We start from the raw sequence: 12,666 nt of genomic DNA on the forward strand, positions 1-12,666 counted from the left end.
TTCCATGGTTAGGATTATGTATGTGACTTTTGTTCATGGAACCTGCATATGTATACAAATTTTCTTCATAGGAATCAAGTATATTTTTGAAACTTCACTTTTTGATATTTTCTTCAACTGAAACCTGTAACAACGCTGCCAAAAGACTTTCTCATTTCTGCAATACTTGTACAAATATTATTGTCATCATATTATAACGAAGTTTACATCGAAGACATATTTGACAAGCAAGTTGCCATCAAAGACAACACATTAATCATAATGCCAACAAGGATAAGGGACTTACGTCCTCACAATGGTTTGACTATTAGAATTTACAGAAATATACATACTCTACCTCTCTGGATTTGAACCTATAACCTTTTAAAATAAAATATATATTCTTAACCATTAAAATAAATTCATTTTCTTTAATCTATTATATTTTAAAATTAAAATTTTATATTATAAATAATTAATTTGGTTCAATAAACATTTATTTCAAAATTAATTAAATCTTAAATCTACTTAAACTAATAACATTCTTACATATAAATTCTTATAACATATCAATTGAGATAACTCTCATTAAAATATGATTGTCATGATTCTACATTCCTTTCACGATTTTTCCATTGTTTATATATAATTAAAAAGGAAAAAAGCATTTTTAAATATATACTCAAGAAAAGTCAAATTGTAAATTTATATTATAAAACCTATATTAATTTCATTTTTTCTTATATAAATTCCCAAAGCATGTTAATTAAGTATAATTTTAATGATGGTAAGAAAAGTTATTATTCCCTTTACCTAAATTATTATTATCATGATTTCATATCATTTTCATAATTCTTTTATTATTAAAACAAATATATATATTCATTATACCATTTTATTTTTCATGTTTGATTTTTACTCACCTATTGCATATATTCTTCCCATATATATTATTTCTTATGTATTATGTAATATGACGAATATTACAAATTTATATTATGAAATTGCCCCACATAACCTAAGATATGCAAGTGATTGTGTTCTTCCTTTTATGTGAAGGTTAAGAACCAATTAAGTAATTGGTATCTTTTGTTTTACATATTCTTAATGCATTATAATAATTGTATAGTTTTAACAATTTGTCGAGGATGTCAAGTATGTAACAAATGCTCACAACAACCTAGTCGCAGGCGAATAGACATATGTCATGATATGCTAAAACAAATGGTCACAGAAACAACTTGCACCTAACATGTTTCGCGAAACGAGGCAGTTCATTAGCTTTACACCATATTTGTTGACGAAGATGAAGCTATTGGAATAAATTTGGTTATGAAGAAGGGGTGGGTTTTGACATTCATCCCAAGTCCCATCAATTTGATTATTATTCTATGCTTCTAAAGCCTCTAGTGAATAAATATTTGATTATGTTGATTCAAGGTTTCAGAGAGGCAATTTATTCATTGAATAAATTTAAGGTATTTGATATGCTTCGAGACATAAATTTACCTTGTTCTAGCTCTAGATCTAAGATCAAGCCCATTTCACTAGAAAGTATATGTCCTTATTCTCTTCTCATTTGCTCTTCAAATGCACATTCAATTTCTTGCCAAATTTAATGTCCAATTCCTTAATTTGAACGCAATTAAAGAATGTAATGAAAGGTGGAATGATCTACAATGTCACTTGGCACACTCTTATTAATTTTCGTTATCGATATGAGTATGAAGGTGATCATCTCTAGGAAAGATTAATTATATTTTTGTCTTAAACTTTTAATATCTAATCACAAAAAATTGTATTTACTAATTCTCCTCTCATTTGTTTTTGAGATTCTGTTGATGGTGCTGGACTCGCCAACATTCAAGAGATTTCCCAAATATGAAGTCTCAATCAGATCTCACACTGTTTTGTGTAGGTGTCCGATCGGATATAAAGGCCCAACTGCCAAATACTTGAATATTTGCCTTGACTTTAACTGTCAGCACAAGAGAGTGATGTAATGGTATCTTCAAAAAGTAAGGGAAGTCTGCTTGGTGAGTGTACAGTGCAACTATTTCGAGGTTATTCTACTGCAAATGGGTAGAGAAAAGTGAGACTCTAAGTGAAAGGTAATAGTACCACCAAAGAAGAGACACACACAAAGCAAAAAGACGGGTCCAACATCCAGCGGAATAGTCCACAACAAATGCGACGTTTGTTATGACCAATAAACAAGGAAAGATCTGTCTAGTATCCTGCGAAATAGTTCAGAAGGAAGAGACGATGATAAAAACCATAACAACACATTCTCAACAAGATAAGCACTAAAATAATTGAAATAGTTCAACTATCTTCGAACATGTGAAAGAAAACATGAAATACAAATGTCCATAGAATAGTCTTACAAACATTCATAGTTCATGCATGAAGAACGTGCTGGCCTTAAAAGGCTTTTGTTATCAAGAAAAAGTTCCAAGACACGTATTTACATTGTACATCACTAGCCCCAGTGGTGGGACATTGGAGCCACTCATTTCTCCTCAAAGAGCTAGTTTATCTCTGTAACTCCTTGCAGGAGGAGCCATGGTGATAAGTCATTTTCTCATACAATGAGGGGGTATATACAACCAAGGGGTGATGCTTCCTCCTTGTGACTCTTTGACTACCCTCATGACTGTTCAACTTCCTATGAATTTTCAACTTATATGACTCTTCATATTCATGTGTGTCCTTTGGAATTCCACTTTACAATACATTTTATTAAAATATACATGGTCCAAACTAGTTGTAACACCCTCCTCCCACATCTACCCAAGCAACTGGTCAGTCGAGGTAAACATGCGATGATAGGCCACTATGATAAGACTCAAACTCCTAGGTAACCTTAAGGAAATGGAGTCGACAAAACAAGACCTTACAAACCTCCCTCAGCTGCTTCAAGACCCCTAGGAGCTAATCCACCACTCCGAGTCCAACCCTTGAGTTAACGTAGCAGTTCAATGAAATAAACCCAAAGGCACTCCCATAACAAGGCATGCATGTGACTAGAACCCTATAGACACTCCCACAATGCCTGCAAGGGAGAGACTATAACCTTTCAGCCAATTCTGTGCTAGAGACTATGAGATTTTAGCCACCTTTTTAGGGTTACTCTCCAAACCAATGCCTAGAACTTGATGAGACTTTCCAAGACAATAAATGACACCAAGGCAAATCCTTTAACAAAAAACTTTATTAAGGGCTTGACCAAAACAAGCCTAACCATGATAGAAATTTTGTCAAACACTTAGTAAATATACAACCTATAGGCGTAAATAACAGATCTGAGCATAGGGGTCTCATACTTATATGAGATTCTCCATGAAGCATTGTTTCCCTATCACTTTACTGTCATTCCATCCATTAGGTCATAGATACACTGTTCATTCATTTACAAGTAAGAACATGATGAGATCCATACATATCTTCTTTCATAAAACATATACATAACCAACATAATAGGGACATAAATATCAATGAAATACAACCATATACACCACATATAATTCATCATAATGCTCATAGAAATACCAACAGAAATAACATTTCATTAATGATGCAAAATCCAAACCCGGGATGGGACTTGATGCTAGGTCCCTATAATAATAGTGATTCTCTCATTGCTATTATCATTGTAACCCTTATTGTTATTGTTGTGCCCCTATTGTCCCCATATTGTTATTATTGTGCCCCATAGAAGCCCTCTATTATTATTATTGTGCCCTTATATTGTTATTGTTATGTTGGCTTTGATTATATTGTGACCCCATATACTCTTATATATAGAAAGGAGGTTTTGTCATTTGTATCATCCAATAATCGTTCATTTGTGTAACGTAAAGGAGGTTTCCCCCTCGAAAAGGTTGATTCTGAAGTTGTTGATCTATCTTTTCTATCTTTTTGTGAGCTAGTTTCATAACATTTTGTATTAGAGGTTTGGATTCTAGGGTTTTGCTGCTACAAACAGGTCACCATGGAATTTTCACTATACCTTTTTCTCTATTGTTAGCGCCTAGATTGACATCAAGCTGAATGGAGGCAAGTCTAGGGTAACCACAAACCAAGCTTAACCTGGTAGTTAGCCCTACCAGGATGGGAGAGGGCTCTCTCCTTATGATTCTTAGTCAATATGATTGGATTAGGAACAAGATTTTATGCTAGGAGTACCTCAAAAGGTTTTGATTGATTTTGTTGGTGTTTGCTGGATCATATGGAGTTGGGCAGTTTAGGTCTAGGAAATTAGGTCAGAATGCAGGGTGTTCTATGGGGAAAGGTAGGTATAGGCTTTACCACTTGGAATTAAGTGAGTTGAAGTGTCTAAGACAGGTGAGGAGCTAAGGAGGGCATGTGGCAATCATGGATCCTTCTCAAACAGCAGAAAACATAGAATACTGAATGATTTCCCAAGGTAGAGCACTGCAAACAATGGATTCTACTTATCTGCCTTAATATCATTCAATTAGAAGCAGTGAAATAGATGATGGCATACATAAAATATGTAAACAGCTGATAACAAAAGAAGAAACTATGCTAAAACACCATACCACAGGGATCCCATAAAAATAGTTGCAATTCCTATTAATTTCCTTGTCAAACTGCTTATAATGGTGAACAATCAAGCTCAGAGCATCCAAGTGAGTCCAACCCCACCAAATGACCAAGAAAATACATAATATAGACATCTAAACTACTCATCCTGACCTTCAGGGGTCGAATCCTTGAGAAGAGGTGTTTTTTCAACCATTTCCCAAACAAGGACCAGGAATATAGGCAGTCAAACAACTTGCCTCTATAAGTAGGGAAACTGATTCATTTGCCTCAAAACCACCTCTAACTAATGAATCTACCCTCTAAAACTATTTTACCATTACATTTACATTCCATGTCATCAATTACATCAGTGAAATCATCCATGAGGAGAGAGAAATCAAATTCACAGTCAAAACAAGCGAATTTTGATTTTCTGAGCAAAATGGTCAAAAGCGCAATGCCACTAGTCCTAAGCGTAGTGCCACTTTCCACCTACTTTTTTAGGCCTTCCCCTTAGCCACATTGAGCCCATGATATCTCATTGGAAAGGTCTTCAAGTTGAGTTTTTGGACCACCTAGAATTGTTGAGTTTGGAGGTCATTTTCCCCCTCAAAACTTGAATCTCCCAAGACTGCTTCTATGTGTCCATAAAGAGGCAAAGAGGTCATTTTTTGGTAGTTTTTGGACCTTTTGGTGACCCAGATTTTCTCCAAAACTTTTGAAAATTTCTAGGGTGCATGTCCTCATCATCTTGAATCCAAAAATTCCAACCTTTTCTCCATCTAATGCCCTCGGAAAAAGTGTAGCGTCGGTGGCGTTGCGCTTCTGGGAAAAATTTCTGTGTTATAAATTTCAAAATTTGAAAATTGAAAAAACTTCTCAAAATTTGCCCAAATTTGGCATGGAACACCACCATCAACTACTTTGATGGGCTAGGGAGGCTTCAGCCAACATCTCCAATCTATCTTACTCCTTTTTGCCTTCCAATGCTCTCCTTAGCCTAGCCTTTAACTTTCTGATCCTTATGCTACAAATTTTGTTGCGGGTCATGTAATGATATGCCATGTGTCGAAGCATTTTCTTATCATTGTTGGCCTTCTCAATAAGTCTTTAATGATGTATGTTGACCCTCTAAAGCCAAGTTTCCCTATCATTTCCAATCTCTTGCTCAATAGCAGTAAATGTGACATGAGCCTCTTTAGCTATTTGCATGTTTTCTTTGATCATTTGCAGCTCCATGAGGACTTGCTTGTCACTCAATTATTTTTTTTCCTGTTCTAAATGTTTGATGATGAACTTGGCTCTCTCTAAGTTGTCCGCCAAAGCTTGTATTTGAGCTTCTCTTTCTTGAATGATGATGTCTTTGATGCTTTTTTCATCCTAAGCCTCCAAGTCAATGATGCAATTCCATGATGAGTAAAGTGTTGTTGTGGCTCCTCATGCTCAATCAGGTCAAAATCTCTTTCCTCCTCATCACCAAGATCTTCCTCCTACACTTTTTCTTTGCCTTTTCTCAAATGCTCAACCTGTACCTATTTTGTCGATGTAGAAGGCAAAGCCCCTTCCACAGCTCGTGGAGATAACATTTGCCTGTGGACTGATGAAGAAGGCAAGGTCCCTTCCACATCCCGTAGAGCAAAAACTTGCCTAGCAGCTACAAAAAGTCTCCTTGTGCCTCTCTGATATGTCAAGTACACTGGCACCTCAGCAGTTTTGGTTTTCTTAACCTACTCATCTGTCTTCACCTGAGCACTACTAGAATGTCTTCCTTGTCCATGTTTGCAAGGTTGAGGTGTATAAAGGGAATGTGTGAAAGTGATTTTAGGAATCAGGGGATGGAAGATGAGCTTGTGACTAGGAAATGAATGGAGGGGTAGGAAATGAGAGGGAGGGATTGCTTACTTGAGAATTTGATCTTGGGGAAGAGGGATAAAGGGAATGGGAATGATATGGAATAGTGGTAAAGGGAAAAAGAGATAAGGTGATAGGGGAATAGGGATAGGGGAATTTAGAGCTGTAGGGATAGGTACTAGGATGAATAGTGAGGATTTAGGGTTTAGACATTATTTGGGAGATTTTATGGTTTCTTATTAAACATGGAAAATCATGATTGTAGATTAGATTTGCAAATTAAAACCAAAGGGACAACCAATTACTTGAAATGATGAAAGAAGACAGAAATTTCGAGTTTGTTTGAAGGTTTGAAGGTTTTTTAGCTCCCCTGTCAAAAGCATAGATCCATTGTCAAAAGCATAGCACCTTTGCCAAAAGTGTAGCACCCCTGCCAAAAGCCAAGTGCCACCCTGCCAAAAATCCAATCTCCCAAGACTGGTCAAACTGTGCAGAATGAGGCTCCCAAAATGCAAAGTGTTGTTTCTGTCAATGTTTGGAGGTCTTCCTGAACTCCAAATTGAGCTCATGATAGCTCATTGGAAATCTCTTTCTGTCTAGTTAACATTTGACTCATCAAGCAAGTCATTTAGTCATTCCATCTAGGAGAAAAAAATGAATTTCCCAAGGTCACTCCAAAAGTGCAGCAACTCTCTTGTAGCGATTATATTTTTGACATTTCTCTAAAACCATAACACCTGTGTAAAATGTGAAGGACATTTTTCTTCTTTGGTCTATGATGGACAAAGACCTTTCTCACTTTTGTCAAATTCATCTTTTCTTGCTCAGAAACACAGTTTGAAGGAAAATCACCCCTTATGTGTGGTGAATGGCTTGTTCCTTGGAATGACTTCTTGAAAAATGATGGAGACCTGATGTTTGATGATATGAAATGGCCTCATACCTTCTAATATCCCTTATGCCTCCTCTGCTCAGATATCTCTTGTCCCATAGTGTCATGCGGAAAGAGTCAATTTTGCGGACAAAACTGACCTCCCTAGAAGCTAAGGCTTTCTAGTGACAAACAAGACAATTAAGCACTATCTTTCCCTAAATATGCATTTAGAATACAAGCAATCAGGTGTTTAAAACATACCTTTAGTCCAACGCCGTTTGTAGCAGTCCAGCCTCTCCGATCCAGATGAGCTCCTCCTTCTCTTTGAAACCTGCATTCACTAACAAGCAAACGATTACATAGCACCTGAATAACTCATAAAATAAAACATATTCATCATAAATACCAAGTAGTATATGAAACAAATTATATATAACAACTTGTTGAGAAAAATGAACTTAATTGTATTAAGTGGAAACAAAAGAAACCATTACAACCAGTGCCTTGGTGTTGTGCAGGTCCCTCCCAGGGTCCAGCAAGAGTTCTCCTTTACTTTGATCAGCTCACCCACTTCCAAATGAAGCTAAGAAAGGATGGGAATCTTTCCTCTCAAGCTCTATAAGGGAGTCCTAATTTTAGCAGCATCTACCCTTACGAATGTTCAGCTTTCAACCTCCCCTCCCTCTGGCCCAATGCCTGTATTTATAATGCTTTAGAGGAAGTTAATCAGGTCCACCATCAATGGGATAAGCCCCTCTTTGAATGGGATAGCTCCACTCTTGATGGGATAAGTTCCTCTTTCATAGGGATACATGAACCATCTGGAGGTGCTCAATACACGTCAAACCATCTTCTAGAATGCTCTAGAATCGACCACAAGTAACTTTTTTGAAGTAAAACTCGCGCCTTTTGACCTTTACAGGAGTACGCACCCACCCCTTTACAGACAGAGCGTACAAGTACGCAGGTATTGTGAACTTGGGGTGTGTACACGCAGGTAAGGTTAAGAGAAACTGCGTAACCAGAGTTAATTGACTTTTTAAGGACTTTCTCTCTTTCTTGGAGTTTGGCATGAGGAGCAGAGGTATGAGACTTGCCAAGGAGGATAGTATGACAATTGATGGAGCCATACTAACTGTAGATAGTCATGGTGACAATTTTTAGTGTAACAGATTGCCCCCTAAAGTGCGAAGCCTGTAGTAGATTAGGGTTTCATATCATCTAGGAAGGGTGAAGTACTTTATCATTTCAAGGATTATCTTGTGGAGAGCCCAGTCAGAACCTGCAAATATTCAACACAAAATACATATATAATATCATATCATCGCTGAGGTAGGCATTCCCATACTCAGATTGAAAACTTTAACTAACAAACTAACTACTGCTCTGATATAGGAATGATTTCGCAGTACATCATAATCATAGACTCATGTAGACACAGTATGGACGCAACCATTTGTTTATAATTAGTCTACTGTATAATGAATACAAAACTCCTCGCAGCCTGGACGTTGGAAACTAGATCCAGGGTCTTCATTTCTACTTCCCGAAATGGTACGATTCTATCCATGCGAATGAATGAGTTGATGTCGAACACGGTAGAAACCACTTGATTACCAGTCGATGATGTAAACTGTTAACAAGTGTGAGAGAGACCACCAGTGATGTCAATGGTTCTCAAAGTACCCAGTACAATCCATGAGATGTGAATGAATGCGTTGAGGTCGAACATGTCACGGAATCCTTCGATCGAAATTTAATGATGTAAACTGTCGTCAAAGGCGAGAAACCTGCCATTGATGCATGCAGATTTCAAGGTACTGACGATTTCTAGGTCATCTTTCTTGATAATGTGCTGATGTCGATAGAAAGCGACCCGTTGCAGGCAAGCCCACAACACGAAATCATAGATCAAGTTGAAGAAATGTAGCTGTAAGGACTGACTCAGGGATGGTCGTCGATGGATGACAGGTATTTTGTAGATGAATGGTTTATTTGCAGTGACCTTTTGAACACATAACGACACGACAGATGGCTTGGTGACAATTGACCCAAAGTTAATACCTGGAACTGGTTGAAGATTTTCAATGTGGTTTGATTAACTGTTAGGCAAAGGATTTCCCAACCCAGGTGAATGAAAAAGTGTCGTGTTCAAGAGTGGTGATAAGGTTTCTTCTGAGACAAAGGATGACAAATAGGCTCATTTTTCTCTCTTTTCCCCCACCATTTTTGGCAAGTACCTCTTTATTTTTTACAAGCTTGAGGAAGATAACATATGCTTGATTATAAGCTCATCCTTCGGATGAGTCCAACTTAGTTTAGATTCGAACCCTAAGAAGGAGTGGTCCGTTCCTGTTTGTAATCGAACAGGTCCTTTACTGTGAAATTTTAACGAGTCCAGTATAGGAGAAACTCAGCGTTTTTTCAATTCTAGAGAGTCTGAAAAAACTTAAGAAGACTCTAGGGTTGCACTTTTTCGTAAATTTGTGTCTCCCAAGCCCGAAAAAGTATAAAATAATACTCGAAAGAACCGTCTTTACGACCAAGGAGTACTTTCATGATTAGTGTCTTTGACCTGAAAAGTAAAAAGCGATCAATGACACGTCGTTTTATTTCCAGTATCAAATTTGAAACGACAAAAATCCGGCAATCTTTTCTTGTTTTTACGGTCAGAAAAGGGCTATAAGGGGACCATCTTTTAATTTCGTTTTAACGAGTGTAAAAGAAATGCTCGGCAATCTTTTCATATTTTAGGAGTCAGAAAAGGGCTTAAAGATGACTCTGATGTTTTGTTTGTGAAAAATGACAATTTTCCCTGAAAATCCTTTATCCTGCACAAAAACCAACACATTACTCATACCTGTTTAAAGATAGATAAAAATACTTTGAAAAATACCTTTTCATGGTGAAAAATAAACAAATTTATCATTTATTTACCCAAAAAACCTATAAAAAGGGCTTTTACCAATTCATTTTTACCATTTTACTGTTGAGGAGAGAAAAAGAGCTTTTGGCAAGAAACTTCCCATGGACATTGCAGAGAATCCGACCGTCGAAATCGAACGCCGTCTCATCAGGTATTCTACAACATCCTCCTCTTCATTTTCATCTGTTTAGAATTTGATTTTAGGCCCTAGTTTCATTTTTTGGAGGCTTTGGGGTTTCAAGGTCCGCCTTTCGGGGTACGCAGGTGCTCCGCTGGTGACCCGCGTACGCACCTTGCCTTAAGGGAACCCGCGTAACCACGCCCTGTTCCTAAAGGCGGGGTGCGTACCCCGCAAAACGAGTTTTCAAACCCCAATTTCTTCAAAATGGACCAATTTTTTTTATTTCATTGAATCTAACAAGTGTTTTTTGGTGTGTAGATTGCCCACCATGCTTGATTGGCGTGAGAGAGAGCACGAAGATGTTGATTTGGCCGCCATTAATCATCAACCGTCCATTGATGCTTTGAAGGCATGCGACCTTTACAAATACTGGGCCATACCTGGCATGAGGGCCTAGGTGCGCTTTCTAGAGTGGCTGGTAGAGAGATGGAATGTCCAGGACCAATGCTTTTACATTGGAGGGCATCAGCTCGAGATAGAGGCCTCAGATATTTATTTCCTCACTGGTTTGCCCAAGAGAGGCGAACACTTGACTCTGTTCGGGACTAGGCTGGGTGGCCCGTCCATCGCTAGTCTCCGACAAGAGTGGTGTAACACTCAGTCTCAGGAGAAGGGGATAGAGATCAAAACTATATTCCGACCTGAACTTATGGTGATTGCTTTCACAGTTACCAGACTTTGCGGGGCTACCGCTTTACATATTGCCACTGGATCCCAGATGCGGATGGCGATTGATTGCTATCGGGGCACCATTTTCAACTGGTGTCATGCTGTGTTGGCCAATTTAAAGGGCCAACTGACTAGGACTAAAAACGGATAGTTAAAGACTTTTGGTTATGGGCCTTTAGTTGTGAGTTTTGCCCTAGAGAGGGTTCTGATGTTGATCCCATAGTAGCTCACTGTTGAGGTTGGGCCTCCCCGAGAGCCTAAGTTGATGCGATGGGTTGCGGTTATGGCCCATCATCCTGACGAGGGCACGGAGGTTGTCCGATTTACTCCAGAGTATTTTCACTGGTTGGAGGACCAGATCTTTTCTATACAGGATTTTCCTTATGCCGGAGTTGATTTTCATGGAGATCCGGACATGGTTCTTCCACTGAGAGAACAATGGGATGACACAGGTACTTCATTTTCACAAGTTTTTAAATTATTTATTTTTTTGTTTTTATATCGTCTCAAAACTGACAGTAACAATTTTCAAAATGTAGATGTAGGCCCACGTCGTCCAGCCAATCTCCGGCCTTTCGAGAGGAGACTACCAGTTGCAGCGGCACCAGCCCCATGGGACGAGGCCACAGAGACCCTAGCTGAGTTGGAACAAGACCTAGAGCGTCTTACGGCAGACATACCAGAGACTACTATAGACGATATTCCTATCAGGCTTCAGCGCTATGTAGTCACAGTCCCAGGACCTTTTAGAAGGTTCTTGTGTAGGGTGGCGCGTGCAGTGGTGTCGTATAGAGAGCATCACCAGTGATTGGATGGTCGTTTTTGTAGACACATGTGACATTTTGGTTTTTTGTACTTATCATTTTTGCCGATAATAAGGTGTTTTTCAACCTATGATCGAAGACGATGTATTTTTTGACACACTCCTATCTATATATATCATTATTACCGGCTTATCTTGTTAAACATGTGTGATGAAATGTTTTTAAATTTACATGTATGATTATTGCAAATGTCTGTCTAACATTCGGGAAGCAATTGCATCTGCTAATGTATTTAAAGACCTTGGAATATGCTGATATTCAATGTAATCAAATTCACGTTCCAAGAGACGCACTCTCAAAAATAACCTTAATAAAACTGGATTTCTAATGGCATATAATCTATTAAGCTATAATACAATGAGTTTAGAATCTAACCTCACTATCAAACAACAAATCCCAAATGAAATAGATTCAGACAATAACTCAATCACTGCACTGTACTCTGCAATGTTGTTTGTTGTTTGACCGAGGCTTACCCCATGCATAGAAACTAACTCGTCAAAGGGCGAATAGATAACCCAAGCTGCGGAAGAGATATTCCGTGTACTACGACAAGCACCATCAGCAAATCCAATGTATGTTTGGAGAGGCATCGACATCTGCAAACATCAAGCGTAAAACCAAGATAAGCAGAATAACGACGAAAAACACACTTTCTAAGCTAAGCACAGTATCTAAACTAACAAACGCACCAGCTAGAAAGAAAAACCTAACCTAACTAAAATCTCCATACCCATCATTTAAGCATAATACCTCTTTAGGTAAAGTCCATTTCTGGGTTTACCCAAAGAGTCCCCGTCAAAATCTACCA

Source organism: Pinus tabuliformis, chromosome 9, assembly GCF_031772625.1.
Source record: "Pinus tabuliformis cultivar Carrire ecotype Pingquan chromosome 9, CPIR1, whole genome shotgun sequence".
Classification (NCBI taxonomy): domain Eukaryota; kingdom Viridiplantae; phylum Streptophyta; class Pinopsida; order Pinales; family Pinaceae; genus Pinus; species Pinus tabuliformis.